At 38.8% G+C, this 23935-nt stretch overlaps 1 long non-coding RNA gene across 1 annotated transcript; it reads left to right on the top strand.

The window, feature by feature from the left end:
* Positions 1-19656: 19656 nt before the first annotated feature.
* Positions 19657-22180, top strand: LOC133154179 (uncharacterized). The gene is made up of 2 exons (XR_009714434.1): positions 19657-21798; positions 22022-22180. It is a non-coding gene; the product is annotated as an uncharacterized LOC133154179 (long non-coding RNA).
* The last annotated feature ends 1755 nt before the right edge of the window (positions 22181-23935 follow it).

The raw sequence follows: 23935 nt of genomic DNA, 5'->3' as shown, positions 1-23935 counted from the left end.
CATATAAGTAAGTGTTTTCTTATTAGAGGACTATTTGTGGCTGCTCTATTACCCACCTCTGGTTTCTTCATCTGCCCAAATGGACCGGAGTGGGTAAAATAATGAATCAGAATTGAAATCAAATGAACTTAGGAGTGATAGTATGAAGGGCCCTTAATCAAATTTTAATTAGGTTTCCCCCTAGGTGTGATCCGTCTCTGTATGGTTTCAAGAATTACATGCATAGTTAGCTGTCTAAAATTAGCACATCCTTTCAACGTGTAAACTTATTTGCTTGCAAGCTCCCACTTGAAGTGCATTTTGCTATTTTCTGCAAACAAGCCTGTAAATATTCCCATTCATTCTGGTCATTTCATTCTCAGGGCATTGAATCGATCGCACGGTAGGAAGACAGCGGTCTTATTCGACGCAAGAGCCTCGGGCGCTGCACGGGTAACAACGAGAGAAAAGCATCGTAAAGACTGATGAGGGAGCAGGCGGATATACGGAATCGACTCGGCAAAGCCAGATGTGCTTCTGAAATGCTTAATAATGTTTGGACATCACAAAGAGTACAGGACCAAAACAAAACTGAGCTGTGTACTTTCAAACCTTTTTGTAGATTTTCAGTTTTATAGAGCATATTTAGTTTGAAATATGCTCCAAGATCAGAGTATGATTTCTAATTTGGGTCCAACCACGCACAGTACATGCGGCTGTGGATGCTTCTGAGCTTTTATGGATCCTCCCATCTAGGTCGCTGTTTCACTGCGGAGCAACAATTGGCAGATTCACGCAGACGGCAGATGTGCCACATAAAAAGACCGCGAGGTTAGCGGAAGGGAATAAACACTATTTAAAAATGTGCAACAATGTGACAGGCTGCTCCCAAAAAAATAAAAATGAATCAAGCCATTCTCTCTGCTCTCAAATGCTGTGGAGATGTCCCACGCAACTGTCAACAGGCAAATACATTATCCATCAGTCCTTACGTAGGTCTCAGTCTTTGCAAATGTTTTCAGCCATTTTCTTCAAAAACGGAACCAAATCCACAACTACATTTAGAACCAAATCTCGGAATTCACTATACAGGGTATTTTCATATATTTGAGTTTGTGTGGGAGTGTAATCAGACATCTTCCAAATACTCCTTAATGCTTCTTAAAGCTTGTCTGGAACAATTCAGAGCACATCCACTAATGCTCTTTAAAAAAAAAAAAATCTGTGATGACAACATCCATCTTACGGCTGAAATGTAGAACATCACAATAGCAGCTGGCATTTGAGCTATATTTAGTCTCATTTATTATATGGACTAAATTTGTCTTTGTGTCGCTTTGTCACAATCAGTATTGAGGGCGAGCAAGTTTTGTGTGATATCTGTTTATCTTGTTTGTGTTGTCTATGGGGAGAGTTTTTTTTTTTTTTTTTTTTGGCAGAACTGGGCCAATCTTGTGCCTTGTGCTCACCTAATGAAAACAATTCAAATGTTATTTTGGGTTGACAGACATTTCGTGCATTCAAATGGGACAAAGATTACCATGAAAGCCACAAGAGACTGTTCTTCATTCATTATTCGGGTGATCTTGACTATTCTTCAGCAGAATGCCAATGCGGGGAGAAAACACAACACGCGTTAAGAAAACGCTTGTTGGGGAAAGGAACGAGGCAAGGGCATCTTGGGCGCAATCGGAAGCTTTTGTGCATTATTTCAAATAACCTTCACTGCAAAGCACGTCCATACTCTGCAAGGTAATTTAGACTCCATCTTTTCCCCGATGTCGCCGAGATAAGGCGGAACTTCTGCGGGGATCTCTGCCAATCAACTGGTAAGAAATACCTCCAAGGGCTTAGCAAGTGGCCTTGGTTATCTCAACTTAACTGTATTTCCGTGAAATATTTACATGATTGCATCAACATGCAACATTTTCCAAAATTGAGAAGAACTTCAAATGTCCAGCTGTGTATTTTTTGTCATCATGGGTGAACGGGAACCCGTCTATGTAAGAGGTGCGAGACGGTACATTCGGAATTGGTCATCACTCGAAAGCACGGCATTTGGGGGCGGGTCCAAGCATATTTCAGGGGGGCAGTGCCCACTGCAGCCTCCCCTAGCACCGCCAGTTTTTAAATCGCATTTTTAGGACAAATGAACATATTTCATATAGCTTAGTTACCATAATATATGCAGCCATAGTCAAACAAACACTGGAGAAAACAGCCTAGCATCTTTTTCTGTCGCTGAGGTTCAGCCTTGTCCAATCAAAACTAATCACCAAGTGGCAAAGTGAAGTTGAACACATACAAATGAAGCCAGAACTCGGAAAGTTAAAGTAGGTAAATGATAAGGAAGGACATATCGGGCAGGTTGGAAAAAGAAATTGTTTTGATACCGCCAACCTCAGCGTGTTCCACTGACATTCAACACTAATGAGGACTTTCCACGCAGTATTCAGCCCTACTCAAAATCTCCAAGATATGCCATACGACTGATAAGTCTCGAGATGAATGTTCGCTCGGATTGGGGAATCACTCCTGCGGAGTGAATCAGATCATCGGAAGGGGCCTACACTACAGTGCAGCCTAATAATATTCGGAAATCCACTCTAAATCCCGAAACGATGGCATCTGTCCCCCGCAGCTGTCCTCGCTGGCTCTCATCTGCTGAGGTCAGGCCACCTACTATAACCATTTTTTGTTGGCTTGAGGCAGGAACATCTACAGGAATGATGATGCCAGTAGTCGGACAGGCGAGGTGTCGCGGCTGATGGATTTCTATCTTTTTGTTTGTAACACTGCACTTTTTTTTTTTTTTTGCTTAGCACCGGGCTCTAATGAACATAAAGGTCAAACAACATCAGAAACTGCACGTTAGATGAGAAGCATGCCAACAACCATCACATTGTGGCGACTTGACTACTTTCCAGGCGGCAAGGATGCAGTTGCCGGACTCACAGAAATCATTTGTTGAGAGAACGTAATGAAATTATGAAGAGATCTGATTAAAATACTTTCATTTAGCAATATTATATATTTTTTTGTTGACATCTCAGTATGGACTATACCGTACTTTCCGGACTATAAGGCGCACCCGACTATAAGGCACACCTTCAATGAATGGCCCATTTTAAAACTTTGTCCTTATATAAGGCGCACCGGACTATAAGGCGCACCATTAATGCATCATGTCAGATTTTTAATCCAAATCAAATCATTCTCCATTTAATCTTTTTTATTTCAACTTCAGACGCAACAAATTACTTTATAATCACAAAATAATGATCCATAGTCTTTTTGATTCATGATTCATAGTCTACAGCGGGCCACTGATGATTAATTTCATCACACAATGCTTCGGGCCAGTTTAAATTTAAGAATTTGGTCCATATATAAGGCGCACTGGACTATAAGGCGCACTGTCAGCTTTTGAGAAAATTTTAGGTTTTTAGGTGCGCCTTATAGTCCGGAAAATACGGTAATCTAGATAATTGTTTTGTTACATGTTGTCATGTTTCATGCTAATTCCACTTGATTTGATGACATTCATCGTAGAAAAATAAAATAATGAATTCCCTAATTATCACACAAAAGACGTGAGTGAATGAAACTGCCATTCAATATCCTTTTTTCGAGTGCACTCAGTGGTTTTCTGTCAATTCTTTAACAGGCAACCTAGTCGACATTTAGTAGCCAAGGTGACGGGACAAGCACTTTGAGAATGATTAGAAATAGAATTGATTAAAAACCTGGAATGATTCAATTACAACCATGATGGAAAATGCCAAGTGTTCCCCCTCAAACAAGGTCACATGGGATTATCTCCCATCTCACATAACTGCTCCATGATGTGTCATAATTTGACAGATGGAGAGAGCCTTTTGTGCCCAAGTGTCAATCCACTCACAATAAGACTCGCGGCTTACGTTATTCCACGTTTTCATGATGATTGAGCGATTCTTGAGCAATCATTTCGGTTTTTATGTACACCCCTACGGATCTCTTGCTTTATTTCTTCGTTGTTTTTTTTTTTTTTACAACAAATAAAAATAAAACGCTCCCCGCGATGTTTGACAAAATTCAATTACTGTCTTTCGCTTGGGCGACATGTTTACAAAGACAGTTATTTGTATTTCACTCAATACAAGAAGCTGCGGGCTTTGAGTGGATACAAACAGTATGAAGCCACATGGCTCACTGTTTTATGTTTGATGCTGGAGGGCTCAAACAGAGAACCTTTTTGCTGCCCCGCTGTTGCATGCAATACATCTAATCATTTATTCCCTCGTCCAAAATTTCATCTAGATTTTATGCATTCATTCTCCAACTTGATTAATATTTGCGGCAAATGGTGGTAATTAATCGGAGAAAATTAGCTGCACATATCAAAATCCCCCCATTTAGGTTCTGACGGACACGCGTGGACTATGCGTTTGCTGTCGTTCGCATACACAAACATATTTGTGATGTGAAAGGAACTATTATGAAGCATGAAAACTGGTTGTCATGGAACTTAATCTCATTTTTAATGAGATATTTGTATGAGGCGAGCAGCTCCGCAAACCAATCTCGGTGTTACCAAGATGAATTGCTGCCGTTAGCTAATTGTCAAAACGCCATGTGCTCTTGAAGATGACTTTTTTGAATTGAAAATGATATGAAACAAAACAGAGAACATGCACTTTTTTTGTGTGTGCTGTCTTTCCATTTTGCTCACGTTTATTCCTCCATACATTTACCGTATTTTCCGGACTATAAGGCGCACCTAAAAACGCAAAAATTTCTCAAAAGCCGACAGTGCGCCTTATAGTCCGGTGCGCCTTATATATGGACCAAATTCCTAAATTGAAAGCATTGTGTTATGAAATCAATCATAAGTGGCCCGCTGAAGACTATGAATCATGAATCAAAAAGACTATGGATCATTATTTTGTGATTATGAAGTAATTTGTTACGTCTAAAGTTGAAATAAAAAAGATAAAATGGAGAATGATTTGATTTGGATTCAAAATCTGACATGATGCATTAATAGTGCGCCTTATAGTCCGGTGCGCCTTATATAAGGACAAAGTTTTAAAATGGGCCATTCATTGAAGGTGCGCCTTATAGTCCGGTGCCTCTTCTAGTCCGGAAAATACGGTATATGCAAATTGTATCTATTGAGTTTCCCACGCAAATGCGATAAAACATCCATTCTCAATATGCCGTTTTACAAATTTAACAGGAGGCGCCAAATCAGCGTGGGCGGCCAAAAGGAGAACGCACATCAGTCATAGAGCACAAAAGCAAGCGAAGAGCGTTAACAAGCCAAAAGCGCTCCGCCGCATTATCATGCCAAGCCACGTCGTCTTTTGAAGCAGTAATGAGGAGAAATGGCCGGGTTATGCGGAGAAGACGAGTGGCGGGGGGGGGGGGGGAGAAGGCCCCCAATTCACCTCAACTGACGCCAGAGATAAGAGACGGACGGATAAAGATTAAGAACTCGCAAGAAAGACTAATCGAGAGGCACACTTCCCGATGTCAGAACCTTTTGAAGCTCGCGGAGTACATCGCCTTGCGTGTCGTATATTTCTGCGTACGCCCGAGCTAATATTCTCCATTTTTTATTACTTTTAGAAGCCGTCTCTTTACAGTCTTTACACCCAAGCCACCAGCTTCCGAGGATTCTCCGCTGAAATATTTTAGATCCCCCTTAGTCAAATGTAATTTTTGGATTGAGATGTTTTTCAAAACTCTTTAAAACAAAACCAAAAATAAAATGCAAAAAAACGACGGCGCTACTCCTACCGCCGGGAGTAATCAGCCCAAACGACATTTGGCTGATCTAATATCTCGGTTTTACAGCAAATTAAAATATAGCACCATTATTCCAGTAAAACCAACCGTGAAGAGTGAACGAGATGCCACTTCCTGCAGTGACCTAATCTGAAGCATTAATCTTTCACAGTTAATAAAAAATATCATCAACAACTTTGAAGATGATGAATGCGCTTGACTCGAGGCGTCTCTCCCACACACAATGGAGGACAGATGTGACCCTGCCAGCGAGGAGTTCTCGGAGGAGGGGATCTTCGTCAACTGCTTGCGAATACATTATATAAGGCCGTTCTTTAAAACGTCAACACTTGCTGTCTGAGTTTTTTTTTTTTTTTTAATTGCAGAGGCGCCATTATAGTGCAGCCAAGGCTGAGGGGGTTGCAGCTTATGGTGGGTGGTAAGTTTCCACTGTGGACTTACAGTAGCGCCTTGTGGTATGAGTTTGATTTATTTTGCTGTAATGAACTGGCTTACGTTATTATTATTGCTGGAGGAGCGATAGCGAGAACCCCGTGTTGTGCCGTGCTGAGTATGACATTTCCGAATGACTTTAAATGCATCACTACCCGTTGGGCTCGTTTGCCAAAAGTTGTGTTTTTGTAATCTAATCAAACTATTATCCTTGATTTCAAAAGTAGTAATCCAACAATCTGTAAGAATATGACGAAATGATTATTTTTTTAACTGAATAAATAGAATAAAGCTTGCCAGATGGCATTTTTAAACTTTTATCCCACAACTTCTTTTTTCATGTACAATTCAGTTGTATCTAGGGGAAAATAATAAGGAATAAAAGCTTTGTTATTTTTGATGAACACTTTGGCCTTTTACATTACTGTATTATAATGTTGGTCATTATGGCACTTGGAGAGCTAAGTGTATTTTTAAAGTGGCACTTGTAAAAAGTTAGAAAGCTGCTGCGCTATTTTGGAGAGCTAAGTGTATTTTTAAAGTGGCACTTGTAAAAAGTTAGAAAGCTGCTGCGCTATTAAGGTCAGAGCAGGCCACTGACTTACCCATTAAAATATTCCTTTTCATTAGCCCTCCAAAGTTCCTCTCTTGCTTTCATAATATAAAAAAAGCTTCAGGTCGTTTCCTATCTGGATAAAAAGTTCCATCCTATCAGTTATCTTTTTTTCTTTTTTTTTTTTTTTTTACATTCCTATACAGCTCACAATTCATTTTGCTACTTTTATCAAGCATCACATCATCAATCAACACAAGCAAGCCTGTTCCATTGGTAGTTGTGCCCCGTGTTTGACATATCGTGGTCTTTTCAGAGAAAAATAAATAATGGCTATTTTCTACAGAGTATTCCTCGTTTCTGTTGACACAGATAATTTTTTTTGTCTTTGCAAAGGAAATTACGCCTTTATCTTACTGCGAAACACTGCATAGGCAATTCAAGACTCGCCGAAAGAAGAAAATGGAATATTCTTCATTTTCCTAGCATGCAAAAGGTGGGGAGGTTAGGGGTCATCCCCGCCCATTCATCTTTAGGCAGGCATGTAAACGATCAGGTTCTGACTGTCATCCGCAAGCCCCGCCCACTCAGTTCCCACGTGCCTGGGCGCCGCAAGCTTGGGGTTCACTCCTCTCTTTTCACGTCCATGTCAGTGTAATATTTTCAAAGTCAAGCAAGCCTCTCTTTTCTCGCGTGTAAATGTCTTAATGTTACATTCAGTGGTCCCTTCCCGTCTTCTACATAATGCATGGCTGTCACCGGCGCTCTGTCTGAGCAGCCAACTCTGCGCCGGAGAGTCTTCTGACCTTTAGAGGACTTCTCATCCAAACTGGATAGTCAAACAATTCAAGATCTCACATTTTGACACAATAGCGTGACGACACGTCTAAATTCTAAATAAGGAATTCATGTTAGCTTTCAGCCTGTGCTAACGCTTTGACAATCTCTGAACTAACAGAACGTAAACACATTTTGTTATCGTCCTTTTGTGTTGATATGGAAACAAACATCGACTATCCAACTGTTTTAACCGCACCAAGAAAAAAAACATAATATGCTTTAATGCCTTTGCAATTGCTGCTTTATTAGGCACACACTGATTTAAATGATAGGTTCCAAGCCAGCTTCTGCGCTGGCTGAACGGTCTGAATGGCCTTTCCAGTGGGTGCCGTGGAGCCAAACACACGCGTTATTATATGCAGCTCGAGCGGGGATGCTCAATGGCACACATGGATAATTGGTAAAATCTCACAGCCTCCAGGCATGAATTGTGTTTGTCAACAAATGAGCCTCTGAAGAAAGAATCTTATTGCAACGCTCAGCATCTGGCCCAGTGAAATTTTCAATCCACTTATTTCACATGCATATGATACTTTGGAGCGATGCTGTGTTTATTTTACCTATGTTTATTTTCTTTTTGAACAGACTCGATGCTCAGTCTTCACACAAGACTGAAACACCAATGCACAAACTCTCATGAACATAAAGACAGTACAATAGGTTTGTGCTTCACAAATACAATTACCGTAATCTCTGGACTATAAGCCACACCCGAACGTAAGACGTACCAGCTAAATTTCGGGGGGGATCCTGTTTCGTCCATATATAAACCGCACTGGATTAGCCGCAGGTGTTTTGATATTTCATTTCCATATATAAAAGAATATGCACAAATCAGACAATATCGTAAAAGTCATAAGAAATTCATAGATAAGCCGCACTAGACTATAAGTTGCAGGGCTCAAAGCTTGTGCAAAAAGTAGTGGTTTATAGTCTGGAAAATATGGTACCTTCATTCATTGGACCTAGCTAGATAGCTAACTAGCTAAAAATCTAAAACTTGATTAGATAGATAGATAGATAGATAGATAGATAGATAGATAGATAGATAGATAGATAGATAGATAGATAGATAGATAGATAGATAGATAGATAGATAGATAGATAGATAGATAGATAGATAGATAGATAGATAGATAGATAGATAGATAGATAGATAGATAGATAGATAGATAGATAGATAGATAGATAGATAGATAGATAGATAGATAGATAGATAGATAGATAGATAGATAGATAGATAGATAGATAGATAGATAGATAGATAGATAGATAGATAGATAGATAGATAGATAGATAGATAGATAGATAGATAGATAGATAGATAGATAGATAGATAGATAGATAGATAGATAGATAGATAGATAGATAGATAGATAGATAGATAGATAGATAGATAGATAGATAGATAGATAGATAGATAGATAGATAGATAGATAGATAGATAGATAGATAGATAGATAGATAGATAGATAGATAGATAGATAGATAGATAGATAGATAGATAGATAGATAGATAGATAGATAGATAGATAGATAGATAGATAGATAGATAGATAGATAGATAGATAGATAGATAGATAGATAGATAGATAGATAGATAGATAGATAGATAGATAGATAGATAGATAGATAGATAGATAGATAGATAGATAGATAGATAGATAGATAGATAGATAGATAGATAGATAGATAGATAGATAGATAGATAGATAGATAGATAGATAGATAGATAGATAGATAGATAGATAGATAGATAGATAGATAGATAGATAGATAGATAGATAGATAGATAGATAGATAGATAGATAGATAGATAGATAGATAGATAGATAGATAGATAGATAGATAGATAGATAGATAGATAGATAGATAGATAGATAGATAGATAGATAGATAGATAGATAGATAGATAGATAGATAGATAGATAGATAGATAGATAGATAGATAGATAGATAGATAGATAGATAGATAGATAGATAGATAGATAGATAGATAGATAGATAGATAGATAGATAGATAGATAGATAGATAGATAGATAGATAGATAGATAGATAGATAGATAGATATGCCATAAAGACGTTGCTCGTGTCAAGTCCCTGCAGCCATTTTTTTTTCTTCCACTCATCACCACCACTTTCCGGCTCAGTGTCCCCCAAATGCATCCCATTAAATCACTCATCTTCCAGTGCAGTCAACTGTGACAATAATTGGATAATGACTCATAGGTAAATACTTTCTTGTTCAGCCAGATGTATTTCCTTTCATTCCCACAGAAGGCATTGTAGATTTATTTTTCTTTTTTCTGCAGCTAAAGTTTCCAAGACAACCTGAGTGCAAGAAAATGATGCTGCAGTTTGTACTATGAGACCTTAAGAGTGAAGCTGCTTATCTGTTAAAAAAAAAAAAAAAATGTAAACAACTCAGCAGTTTGTTGGGTGCTTGTCTATTTTGTCACATTTCACCAAACTACAAAGAAATCAAGAATTTATTTTAATAGGGATTTTTTGTTGTTGTTGTTGTTGTTCCCCGTGGCCTACTTGACATGCCTCTAAGCGATTAAGCAGCAAGAGACCTCAGGTCATGTGAAACAAGCTGCTTGGTTATTCTCTTAGCATGGCCAGAAATAGCTAAATCACCCTTCACGCTGTTAAGCTGCTGCAGCGACCCCTCCCTATGATATCATTCTGCTTCAGTGATGTCATCTTTTTTTGCATTTTAAAGACTGCTGCATTATTGTTTTGATTCCTTATTGCTTTGTTGAATTAGAGTGATTTTATCGATCAGTTCAATCAGAGGTTGGACAAAGTGCCTGAATGTCAACAGTTTCATGCGTCCTGATGTTTAGTAAATGCCTTTTTCGGTTCTCCGCAGAGGGAGGTTTGGATGTGTCAGTGAATTGTAACTTCACTTGACTTTCCTGTATAACAATTTACGGCGAGTTTGAATCGGAGCAATTTGCAGTGCAATTATTCTCGAAATCACTATCGTGTCAATAATATTAACCTGGCTTTACCCAAAGAGCATTCTCAAACGCTTGGTTCCCCACGAGCTTCTGAGGACAGGTTTGACCTTGATTTAAATAGAACATGTCCACTACACCTGATCGGATTCTCTCACATTGACCTGGTGTCTTTGCTCCTGGATATGCTGCAGAATGTTCAATAATGCAAGCTGGAGTACGAGAAGGTGCTCGTGGAGGTGCTTTAAGAGCGTTCTTCAATACCACTTCATTCCTTCCTCGGCAAACAGAGTTGAAGGGGTTAGGCGGGAACTTTTTTTTTTTTTTTTTTAAACACACTCCAACAGAGAAGAGAACACACAAGTGTTTGGAAAGTTGTTCAATTACACTATGTGGCCGCAATGCATTTACTTCACCATCAAAATGATCGTATTTCCCACACTATAAACCGCTACTTGTTGCGCAAGCTTTGAACCCTGCGGTTTATACTCCAGTGCGGCTTATCTATGGATTTTTTTATGATATTGTCTGGTTTGTGCATATTTTCTATTTTATATGGAAATTAAACATTAACACACTTACAGTTTATCCAGTGCGGGTTATACATGAACAAAATTTTTTTCCCCGAATTTTAGCTGCTGCGGCTTATATTCAGGTGCGGCTTTTAATCTAGAATGACGGTATGTCACTCCTGTCTGTCCATCTATCAGTCTACCCATCCATCCATCTATCTGTTCATCCTGAGGCATTTCCAGTCCAGCCTCCTCCCAGTGGGACGTCTCCCGGAACACATCAGCAGGGAGGCGTCCAGGACGCTTCCTAACTAGAAACCCGTGCCAGCTCATCTGGCTTCTCTCAACGCGGACGAGCAGACGGAGAGAGGCAACACAAGTCAAAAGAAAATAGTGGCGAGGAAGCCTTCGTGTACTGTATGTCCATGTAAAATTGGCATTGCTTGTAGATTTTAAAAAATTACATTCATATTATCAAGCGACACCATTCATGTGGTGGGTTTTATTTTCTTGTTTTGGAATGACTCTTTTATAGATGCGTCTGACTACACCCTGCCTGCCAAACCTGAAGATATTTAAGTGGTGAGTCAAGTGTCCAATGGTGCCATCTAGCGGTCAATACCTCACCCTGCACTTAACTTCATTTACTGAACCTTTCTTTGTAAACTGCAGCGTTCAATGCTGATGTGTTAAAACCCTTTCAAGACATCACAATTATGTTATTTAATCTGATATCACTCAATAATATCGGTCGTTTGTTTCATCAGGCGAGTGCCACAATACAGAGATGGTGAAAGTCATTATGCTCAGTAGAGAAACGTGTGTGGAAGAAAAAAAAAAGTTCCAAGTCAGTACTTTGGTGAATAAGGAAAATAAACAAAATAAATACAGCGTCTGAAGTGTCATCATTCACACTATTTGAAAAAAGATACAAAAGTCCAGAGACTGGTTAAAAGCTGAAATGGAAAAAAAGGTCCTCCACATCTATCAAGTATAGCACGGGAACTGAGTATTTGTACTTTTTTTCTCCTTTTGTTCTTCCCCACCACTGACAGTATCAGCAGCGGAGAATATATATGTATGTTTTGCTTCCCTTAATAGATGCACTTGAACTCAGCTCGGGGCACTCCATTCTACTTTGCTCTTATCTACTTCAACGCAAAGACAAAAGGGCGCGTACACCACTACGGGTAGCATCTCTTAGTTGCATGTTGGCTAATGGGGCTGAATGTAGATGTTCTATCACTGTCTATCTCCCCGACCCCCTCCCGAGAAATGCATCAATTCATGGATGGATAACATGGCCTTGATGCATCATAGGAGATAAAGGCTTAAATGGTGTGTTGTTTAACCGTCGCGTTCCCTTCATCTCCGTGCCAGACTGAGGTGGTCCTCATTTCAGTTTCCAGCCCCCGCAGAGATGAACGATATCCCTCGGCAATATACATCACGACTAATATAGAGGGGGGGGGGGGGGGGCGGTTCAGTGATTGATGATGTGCTCAGGTCAATGCGAGCAGCCAATCACAGCTCAATAAAGCTCGTACTGAGCCTGGAAGTCTCAAGCTGCCACTAAAAAGAGACTTTGTTACATAATTGGAGGATGTTTTCTGTCACACCCTCAAATGAAATTTCAAACAATCTAAGCTTAAAAGTTTGTGAATTATATTTGTCTTTAGACAAACTGGAATGATTTGTAAATGGTACGCACACAAGTAAAGATTGTGTAGGAATATTTGGCCATTATTTGGCTTGTTGTTACTGGGAGGGGGCATTGACACAGCTGTTTGAGTTCTGCTGGTGTGTGTGGCCGAGAAGCGACAGGATGTCTGTGATTTCCTTTTACTGTCACTGGTCTGTTGAAACGCGCAAACAGATGCTGGCTAGTAGCGAGGGTGGAAAATGGGTCTGCATGCACACGCAAGAATGGAATTTAGCTAGTACTTAGGGATTGGCTTCTGCTAACACTTTCCTGGCATCTTGGTTTTATTGCCGAGAGGTATCTCTTTGTATGTGGTATGTAAAACACTCCAAACAAATATTGTCCTACATTGCACAGTATGTACTCAGCTCATAAAACACAACTACTTAACAGGTACAGGTAGCCACGTGTTTACAAATAAAGATAAAGTACTGCTGGTCACTCATTGGTTGAGCAAATTTCCAATTAAAAAAAAAAACCACAAAGTTTCTAAGTTAATTTATCATCTCACGATATACATCAGCAATAATGCGTCTAAAATGTAAGATTAAAAAAATAACCTACAGCTGTTGCTTAAATAATATACTGCCATCTAGTGGTCGACTGTGGAATTGCAAAATAATCTGAGCATTATGGAAACAGTCATAGAGACAGGGGGGGGGGGTTATACTAATACTGTAGTCAACACCCAGATGCTAAGAAGCAATTATTAGATGCCCTCATTCTATATTATTGTTGTTTGTCGAGTTGGACCTCTATAAATCGTGTTTACAAAATTATCATAGCAGCAGAGTAAAAAGATATTACGGTAAAGTAAGCCTTTTCTCGAGGTTTGTTCAACAAAGCAATGAAGGGCTTATTTGTTGCCTATTCATTGTCAGGTTTCCCAGCAGGAAGAATGTACATAATTACACAGAGAGCGTCAATATTGAACCAAGCATCCTGCCTGCTCGCCTTCCCAGAATAATACGGAGCACCTTTGCCCTTTCACAAAAAAAGCCACATCCAGGCAATGCCGGCGTTCCCGAGTGAGGTGTCAAACACTGCACGTGATGATAATTATTGCAAAGATACTTGTTTTTGCATTGAGTGGTTAATTCCACTTGTTGCTTTAATACAGGATGCAAATTGGAACCATTTCTGCTGGACTTCTGACCCCGAATGAGCATAACGGGCTCATTCAGTGAAGTCTCCTCACGTCCTACAGCTGGCGTTTGTGCTCGCTCTCACTTACAGAAATAAATTGTCATGGGTGTTGGAGTGAAAACTTTAGTGCAAGTGGAGAGGAGCTTATAAAAAAAAAAAAAGATTCCAAGTCCAGCTCATTCTCTGCGGCGTCTCAACTCAGACCTCATAGATCCACTCAAGCTTTGAGGTTGTATTTTTTAGAAATTTTACAATACAGTTCTGCTATGGTCAGCAGAAATATATATATATATTGAAATAGCTTTGAAGTTCGAAGCCCTGTGGTACTGTATGTATATTTGACAAGCACAAAGTAAGCACATAAAATGTGTTTTCTCTTCCTTTTTACTTTCATCTCTTGTCCACATGGTTGTCTTAAATAAAAAAAACGTCTATAGATCTCTGCAGAACGGACTATTGGCGTCTCCGATGAAAGAAACATATTGTTATTGCTTTGAGTCACATATGAGGAGTGGGAAAACAATGAATGCGTTTCAATCTATCTGTCCGTAAAGGGAAACAAAAATGTAGATTCTAATCTACAACAGAGATTCGCCAAGTGAGCGAACTCCCCGTAGTGGTTTGTCGCAACAAACGCATCTCCAGAATCAACTAAAGACTAAGCTAGCATTAAAACCCAAAACCAGTTGACATTAGCCACAGTTGCTAGGTTGACTTAATGTTGTGTCACTCCATTTTAGCAGCTTGTTGTTTCATTTTTGCGAATCCACAATCACTTAGTGCCATTGACGGTTATAGACGTCAAAGATATGAAGCGGGTTGGAAAGTGAAAGAGTTCAATTCCAAAACAGGAGATAAATGTGCATTTCAAGCAGACATGTTGCTAATGACGTGTTGCTTCTTAATCCTTTAAATCAGGGATGTCAAACTCGTTTTTTTGGCGGGCCGCATTGCTTCTTTCGGACGGCCATTATGACTGTCAACCCAAATAAAGGTGCACCTCATATTCTATACAGTAAAAGCTACAAAACAAACTCGTTTTCAAATCAGACAAGTAAAAACTGGTCAAATATTCAAAAAAAAAAAAAGATATTAAAAGTGAATACAATTTTCAATTCTAGTAATGACACGAATTTGATGCACAATTAGTCTTCGCGGGCCACACAAAATGATGTGGCGGGCCGGATCTGGCCCCCGGCCCTTGAGTTTGACACCTGTGCTTTAAGTTAAATGATAACAACTTCGTTGTTAACCAATCAAGCCAATGTTGATGTTTCTTCGCTCTGATATCGATTGCTTGTCTTATGGCAAACGACGGATGGCTATTCCGCCATTGTTTCAGCGAAGCTCCCTTTTGTTTTAATGACAGCGATGCTCGGAGATGTTTTTTTAGGTGGTACTTGGTGTTTTGAGAACCACTGCTCGAAATATACCCTTGCAAAAAACAGGTAACCTCCTTGTCACCTTAATGTTTGAGCCTTTGGTTGCACCTGGTGCGTATTCCATCTTCGTCCCATCTGGTGGGAGACGTGGGAGAAACACAAACAAACAATAGGTGATGGGTTTTTTTTATCTATCAAAGACGCCAGATGTTCTCCCAGTCACCTTTGTGAAAGACGTTTTCACAAAACCCCGAGAATTCTACAGTGCGCAAAACTTTCACAAAGCATACCTATCACCAGGCACACACATGGGAAATCAAATGCGCTCATCCTTTCCAGCGCAGTCCTTGTTGCTTTTTGAAAAATGTGTGCAGGAGTCTCTCTAGAGTGTGAAATTACTCCCCAGGGAGTACAAAAAACAGGCAGCAAGCCACAAAATGTCCCCTGGATTCCACTCAATGTCCCTCATTTGTCAGAAGTCTACAGCACATGGGTTCCTTTAAATAAAAAAAATAAAAATAATTCTACGGTGTACTATGAAGCGTTCCTATTCAAGCTGTTTTTCATTGTCATGTTGCGAAACAACCTTGTAACCTTTTGGAGTGTACTCGCTTTGACTTAGTTGCCTTGACTTGCCTATATGTGACAATTTTAGAGGAAGAAAGAATTATTGATGTTCTTTTGTTGTTAAGGGGACGCATTTCATTACATTCATTTTAATGACTGAAAAGGAAGAGTGAAATTGGTGGGGAGTCGAATCACTATGTCATTATAAGCCCAAGGGGAAAGCAGTGAAGGGTTTCTTTTTGAACTCTGCATTTGTTTTGAAGTTTGCATCCAATTAACCAGACTAAGTCACTTCCTTGGGCTAACATTTGCTAGGTAACATGTCGAACACACACTTTGGAAGCTGATTCTCATTTGTACTGCCTTTTGTTTTGTTTCTTGTTGGACCTGTAGTATGTGCACTGAAAAGAGAAAGCATATATATATAATATAAAAAAAAAAGAATACATAAATAATGTGTGTATATATATATGTACACTACCGTTCAAAAGTTTGGGGTCACCCAAATGATTTTGTATAAATTTATTTAGATAATTATTTATAGATTATATATATAATCTTCTGTGTAAAAAATCTTATAATATATATGTATATTTATATTCATAGATTATTTATAATCTTATACAAATATAAAATATAATTTATAATATTTAATTCATAATATTTTATTATAATATTTACACCACCGTTCAAAAGTTTGGGGTCACCCAAACAATTTTGTGACCCCAAACTTTTGAACGCTCAACTTTTATTTATTTATTTATTTATTCTTTTTTTTTTTTTTTATCATAACAAAACATCCAGATGCTTCCACTATAAGTTGAAAGCTGAAATCCAAACGTGCCAATACCTTTAACGTCAGTTGCTCATTTCTCAAAGTTATTTGCATTCCTGTTGTTTTTTATATGCAGTCAACCAAAACACATTATGCCGTGTAAAAATGAGTGTATCGAAGAATCGGTTTATATTTCCAAGAATCCACAAAAATAAGTAGTTATTAGCCAGAGGAGGTAAATGGTGCTTGGCTTGAAATCACATAACACCTTGTTAATGTTGTAAGGCAATTAAACTGCTTCTCCCTTGCTGCTGTAATGTTACTCACTGTGTTAGTAAATTCTCAGTATACTTATGATCAATCAAAACTTACCGTACTTTTCGGACTATAAGTCGCGTTTATACTCAGGAGCGACTTATATACATATATATGTTGTTTTTTTTCACTTTCTGGGGCATTTTATGGCTGGTGCGACTTATACTCCGGTGTGACTTATAGTCCGAAAATTACGGTATATCAAATTGATTGTTTGAATGCCGTACAAAAAGAATCCAAAGTAGGTCAATATTTCTTATCAAAAGCTTCTCATATTTCTGATTTAAAAAGCCATAGATCCTCAATGGGATTTTGCATTGCGTTGTTAGCAATAAGCTAAAAAAAATGACATCACGTTACATGGTTGAGTTCAACACATACTTCATCTGAGGATGGCATTGAACAGCTTGAATGTTCTTTGTTAAAGAATTCATCATTATCCACAATAAATGGTTTGCTAACTGTGTAGGCGAGTGAGGCATGTGCCAAGTAAGAGTTCATTCTATTGCCATGTTGTACCACAATCTGTTTTCATTTTTGTTAACTGTTTGACCTTGGCAGAATTCTCTTCTCTGACTCTTATTAAAGAGTGCTAGAATTTTGCAGGAATCACTTATGTAATGTTTGGACGGTCTATGAAATGCACATTTTTCACTTTTTGGCCGTGATGGATGTCCTTTCTTGATGAATTATTTGTTTTTGTCTTCATTTCGGGCAGCCATGAGGGAAACATGGCACTGAATGCGTCAGGTCGCCGGGGCTCCTTATAAATCTTCTCGTAAATGTTCAAAACAACCTTCACAATGCAGATAATGCGCATTAAGTCATTCCAGAAATGGACGACAATGTAGACACTAATTTTTATTCTATTTTTAAAGAGACCATTTATTTTCATAATTATGTTGTCAAGGAAAAGGGCAGAAGTTGTCTTCCAAATCTGGAGATGGCCCACCAAGCATTAACATGAGCAATGTTTGACTCGGTTTCCAACGATTCAACGAGCGAATTCTACACCGTAGCCCACGACACCACACTTGCTGGCTGTCATGAGATAAATAAGAGTGCATTTCTCAACAGCGCCGCTCCGCATGCCGATATGGCCCGATTCCTTTCCATCTGAGTTTCACTGCGGAGCTGGATTTGATTTTTATGTGATGGACTATATGCACTTTTATCACACCTCTGAACCAATCATCCGTTGCATGGAATAAACCCTGATGCCCAAATTGCAAGTCTGTTAACAGTTTTCCGCATTTGGCTTAACGTCAACCAGAGTGACAAGAACAAAAGGAAAATGGAGGAACGACACTAATCACCACAAATAATGTAGAATAAAAGCATTATTAGCTTTGTCTCATAATACGAAATCTTATTTGTAATATAATATAATATAATATAATATAATATAATATAATATAATATAATATAATATAATATAATATAATATAATATAATATAATATAATATAATATAATATAATATAATATAATATAATATAATATAATATAATATAATATAATATAATATAATAAGTCTTCATCTTATTCTTATATATTATAATTTTATTCTACATGTGATTTGGGTCAAGTCTGAGCTGTTTGACATTTGACAGTAACAAGGATATGACATTTGGGGACATTTCCTCGAGTGACCCAAAAAAAAGGCCGAACTTTCTATTGCTTGTATTAACAAAACTAATCATTTCACAATATTATAAAAATCAAGAAAAATCCATAGATAAGACGTACCGGACTATAAGATGCAGGTTTAAAGGCTTGTGCAAAAAGTGGTGGCTTATAGTCCGGAAATTACGGTCGTTCCTATTTGATGGGTACTTTTTTGGGAGGATATTCTTCACCCGTGTGAATCAACTGATCTCGACAAAAAAAAAAAATCACTCTGTCTGACTGTTAATCATTCAAGCTCAAGAATAAGTCGCTATGTTTTTATATCCCTGCCAATCTGTCAAAACTACTTTTTATACACACATAAATCAGATAAATGTCCCCACAAAACAGATGAATACAAGTCCCATGAGTCCTAAAGTGGTAGAGGAAACATATGGGACCCCTCAGAAATAAGTGGTACCAAATGTTTATGTAACAATGGGTCAGTGTGCTGCAAATGACCTACAGTGAAGCCATTACCTTAAACTAGTATGCACTAGTATGAAACTCAAACTTAGTATGCATGCCGCGTCTGCATAAAGACATTTGAGCTTGTTACAACGACAGGAGAGGAAGGTTGAAAAAAAAAAGACGGGATCATTTAAAGAAGTGTGAAACCCTACATTTTTACTCCAGGGGCTTATATTTGCCCGCTCCCACCAATTTATTTAACACACTGGCCCTACTTAACTTGAGTGGGGACTCTGCAATGAGCTCTTAACTACCAACTTTCTTTGATTCGTGGTTATCATGCCTTATCACTTACCACGTACTCCGGCTACTACTGACAGAATTGGATGGAAAAGGCCCACTTAAAAAGTTTTTAGTTTTGGGTTGTCATCCCCATCCAGTCTGAGTGACGAATCCACTCCAGGGAGGGGAATATTCATATTGTTTCTTCAAACATAGCCCACCATGTGGAAACTATTGTCATGATTTTGTCGCAGACCCCCGGGAAAACTAAAAACTTAGATGCTCGTTTAAATCCGGCACTAAGGACTAACCATGGACACTGATGGTTCAGGGACAGAAGAGCTGGGATTTCGGTTCTGGGATCTCCCCAAAAAGACGCGGGTATTTTCCAAGTCCACAAAGCACGTAGATTGATTGGCCAGATTTCCATGGACACCCCAGAAGGCAGAACGTATAGCGCAAGATTTACGGCTCATAGAAATACTTGAAAAGATCTCAATCATAGGTATATTTTTCAAACTGTTCTGTTCCGTTGTTTCTACGGCCAGAATGAAAGCCACGCGGCTCCTCCTGAATCTGAGATTAGACTTCCTGAGAATAGTACGATTCCCTTTTTGGCATAAAATACCTTTTAAAGCACACAGCCTGATCCAAATGGGTTGGTGTATTTTCTCCTTCGCAGTTCCTGGTTATTTATGTGACTGGCAACGGACGAGACTTTTATGATGAGCAGGAGAGAGGACGAGTTGAGGATTTTGGACGGGAAAGGATAGCATTAGTGGGGATAACATAACACAGTGGACAGAACCCGAATGCATGTGTTTAATTGCAGGATTGAAATTAACTGGCTTGGATTTCACTGCTGAACTTTCGGATCATAACTTGGGGAAAGTTAAGTGCCTATACGCAACTCGCTAGTGAAAATACAGTCGACTGTTTTATGCGGTGCTTTGTGATTTCCAACATGTGCTTCTTTAGTTCTGAAAAACAGCGACAGCTGTGTGTTGTACCACAACGCCGTCACCTTGTTTGAGATCTGCGGGTGAACTTTCTGCTTGTGCGTTAGAATGGTCGGGTGGTCTTTAAATGCGACCCCCCTGAGGAACCTCTATTTGCATTTGTTTGTATAAGATGAAAACAACCTAGAGTGAGATTCATCTTGTCTGGGAAGAGGACATCGGGGTGACTGGGTGGCCCTTTTAATTCCTACGGTTCAATACAATATAAGTATCGATTTAGTATTATTTAACATTCGGGGTCTGATTCTGTGTTCGACATTTGACCGTCGTGTTGTTATTCGAAAGAGATAATTGAAGCTGTCATTGAGTCACTCTTTGGACACCATTATTTATTATTGCGGGTAATTGGGAGTGTGCTGCGGCTATGGATGATAATGCCGTCATCTTACAGTTAAGTGTCAAAATTTGAAAAAGATTGTTTGCAAACAACGGTCACAAAAATAAACATTGTTGAATGAGGCTTTGAAATTTACACTGTCGGCCATTATTGTTTATATTATACAGAAACAATAATATATATAATATACATTAATATGATATATTTATATCATATTCATAGATCGTTTTATTATATATTTTTTCACTTTTAAGTGTTGTGCTGAGTGACAAGTGAAACAGAATGTTCCATTCCGCCGATATATCTCATTTTCCCCCTGATTCATTGTCACTTTCATCACCCCCGTCCGTCCCCGCCCCAATGAATAGGCATTCAAGCCATTTACAAGCCTTACTTCATTTGATTATTTCCTGCCAAACGCGGCTCTCGCAGCATGATTGAAAAGAAGAAAAGGTTCGAACTAATCCATTCCACTCTCATTTTCTCTCGCTTTCACACCGCCGCCGATTACACAAAGGATCCTCTGTGAGAGGAGACTCGGCGTGCCAGTCAACGGAGAAGTTGGGGGGTGCGCAGTTGTTTGCATCGCAGCCTGCTTTAGGGTTAAAGTCAACATTGTGTCCGGGCTCATTCCGGGTATACGTGACTGCACACCAGTCTAGGCCCCGCCCACCTATGACCTTTATTGTTGTTGTTTGGAGAAATGCTGAAAAGGAATATTTACAACTTGTACACTGGCCAGCCACAAAATCAAATCCACTTGGAAAATTTAATGACACTCACAATAGAAGAATTGTTAGAGAAAATTGCTCCATTTTAAATAACTGCCTGAAAGCTATTGATTTAAAAATCTCGCTTATTTGATGGAAATTTGCTGCGATGAAGAGACTTGCCTGACACGCTCTTGGTAATATTTTGATTTCTTTGTTTAACAATATGAGAAAAGCAGCGAGTTCAAGACAATAAACTGTGTTAGGCAATATGATTAGATTGTATCCTTAGGCACAGCATGTATTTTGGAAACAGGCTCTGGAATAATAACACGAAAAAGAGAACTACTGTCTACATTATCTAATTGATCAATTAGATGATGGATTCATTTCCCTCCATTAGCCCTGCTGGGTAAGTGTCAATTTGATCTTAAATTTAGACTCTTATAAAATACAATATCGATATTTCGACCTTGCTACTGGCTTTCATTCGGCTGATTACGAAACAAGTTGTCTTTGTTTGTGTAATAACCGTGTTGTTTTTTCAAAGTAATGTTCTGGTTTTGTGATGAATCATTGCATGAAATGTCCGAATGGAAAAGTAAAAGCATGTGACGCTCTTGATTGTGCCGTAGTTCAAGTTGGGCCAGCGTCTGCTTGCAATCAGCAAATGCATGTTGAGAGCCTACTTTGTTTGGAGTTGGACGCGCTTCCCGGTGACCCCACGCAACAACGCTTCATTCATCGGCCGTGATAATTCTCTTTGGTTTGTTTCTAATAAACTGTAAACATTTCGTCAAGCTGTTTGACGTTTTCTTTGTTCACAATTTCAAATGAGCCACCCCGCCCGTTTTCTTGGCTCCTTCTTTGGTCCAAACTTTGAATTTGACTTTTTAACACACACTTAAATAAAAAGCACATGCTCTCAAATAGTGGCATTGTTAAGGATTCAGAGTTTTTTTTTTTTTCTTCAATTAAATCGGTGTGAAATCCATCCAAAGCCGCATCACCGAGATCTTTGATGACCGAGTATTTATGTACGTCATAAACTGGGTGATAATCACTTCGCAGCAGTAAAAGATAAAAAACATTCAATAGGATTTAGATTTAATACTTTCGATATCGCTTTTTCAACATACTAAACAATACTTGGCAGAGAAAGAAAGAGGTAACCGCGAGAACAAGGCTAGAAGTGCTCAAGGGCACACCGAGAAACAACGCAGAATGATTTACGATAAAAAAAAAAAATCCGCCCACACTCATTACACAACACAAGGATAAACTCACTTTGGTTAATGAAAGCCTTTTGATTTTGAATGTTATGGTTCTGTTTTTGTTTTTCACCTCAACGCTTGCTCGTTGAAAACATTGCTGTTTCCCAATATTCCAGCAAATCATTTGACATCTGACATCATTATGGTCATCATTAAACACAGACATTTCTATCATTGTCAATTGAAAACAGTGAGTGGTTATTGTTGTCAATTATCGTTACCACGACTACCAATGCAACAACATTTGCCTAATTTCCGCAGCGCTTGCCAAACCACTATCACACCCGCCGCCGCACTGTGGAAAATGCTACACTTAGGCGTATCAGAAACACCCATATGTATCATACCCGTGGAAAGGAAAAAAAAAAAAAGTCCATATACGGCGTACTAGAGTAACGATCCGTATATGTTCCATGGGAATCTCCACGTGTGACTCATTCTTATGGCAGCCCGGACTCTATTACGGGTCCAATGAATCAACTTCCAGTAATACAAAGTACCTCAATATGTTTTTTAAACTATAGCTCTTCTGTAGTCGTTTTGGCATGACTCAGATTTACTTTGAGTCACGGTTTAAGAGTCGCCGTTTTTTAAATCTGTGTTAGTGTTTTACTCTTTAAATCGGTCTAGAGCATGTTTTACGATCGATTTGAGGTAAATGTCGACTATTAATCCTCCAAATTATGAGTTGATGTCAGCAAGATTTAGGACTGATAAAACATCTGAGTCATATCACAAGGAAATTCTTAGGGCTTAAAGTATCCTGAATTTAAGGAATCTTCTTATATTTCATTGACTTCGCAAAAAGACAGCTGACAGTTATTCCACTTTCCGAACAGCAGGCATCCATCCGACGGTAAATAAAACGCCATTGACAGCGTGAGTCGATATCATGAGCTGTATTCCCAGGTGTAATATTTTCAGAAATTCTCTCACATTTTTTTCTGCAGCTGTTGCTGACACACCCACGGGTGACAACTTGGCAATATAGAGTCGATTCAACGAGCCGGCAGGGATACGAGAGAAGCCAGCTACGTCCGCTTCTGACATGCATTTATCGAAATACTCGCCCTATTTTCTCATGACGTGACACTTTTAAAGTGTAATGCACAACATAAATTCGCTATAGTGGCCATTTTTTGTTAGGTAAAACAATTTTCACCGTCTACTACACTGAGGATTTTTTTTGTTGTTGTGTGAATCCATGAAATAAAATCTGGATCCAGATATTATTTGAAGTAGACAATAAAGGAGTCTGGATCCATTGATTTTTTT

The sequence above is a fragment of the Syngnathus typhle genome, linkage group LG5, assembly GCF_033458585.1.
Source record: "Syngnathus typhle isolate RoL2023-S1 ecotype Sweden linkage group LG5, RoL_Styp_1.0, whole genome shotgun sequence".
NCBI classification, from domain to species: Eukaryota; Metazoa; Chordata; class Actinopteri; order Syngnathiformes; family Syngnathidae; genus Syngnathus; species Syngnathus typhle.
This window is presented reverse-complemented; position numbering and strand designations above follow the sequence as displayed.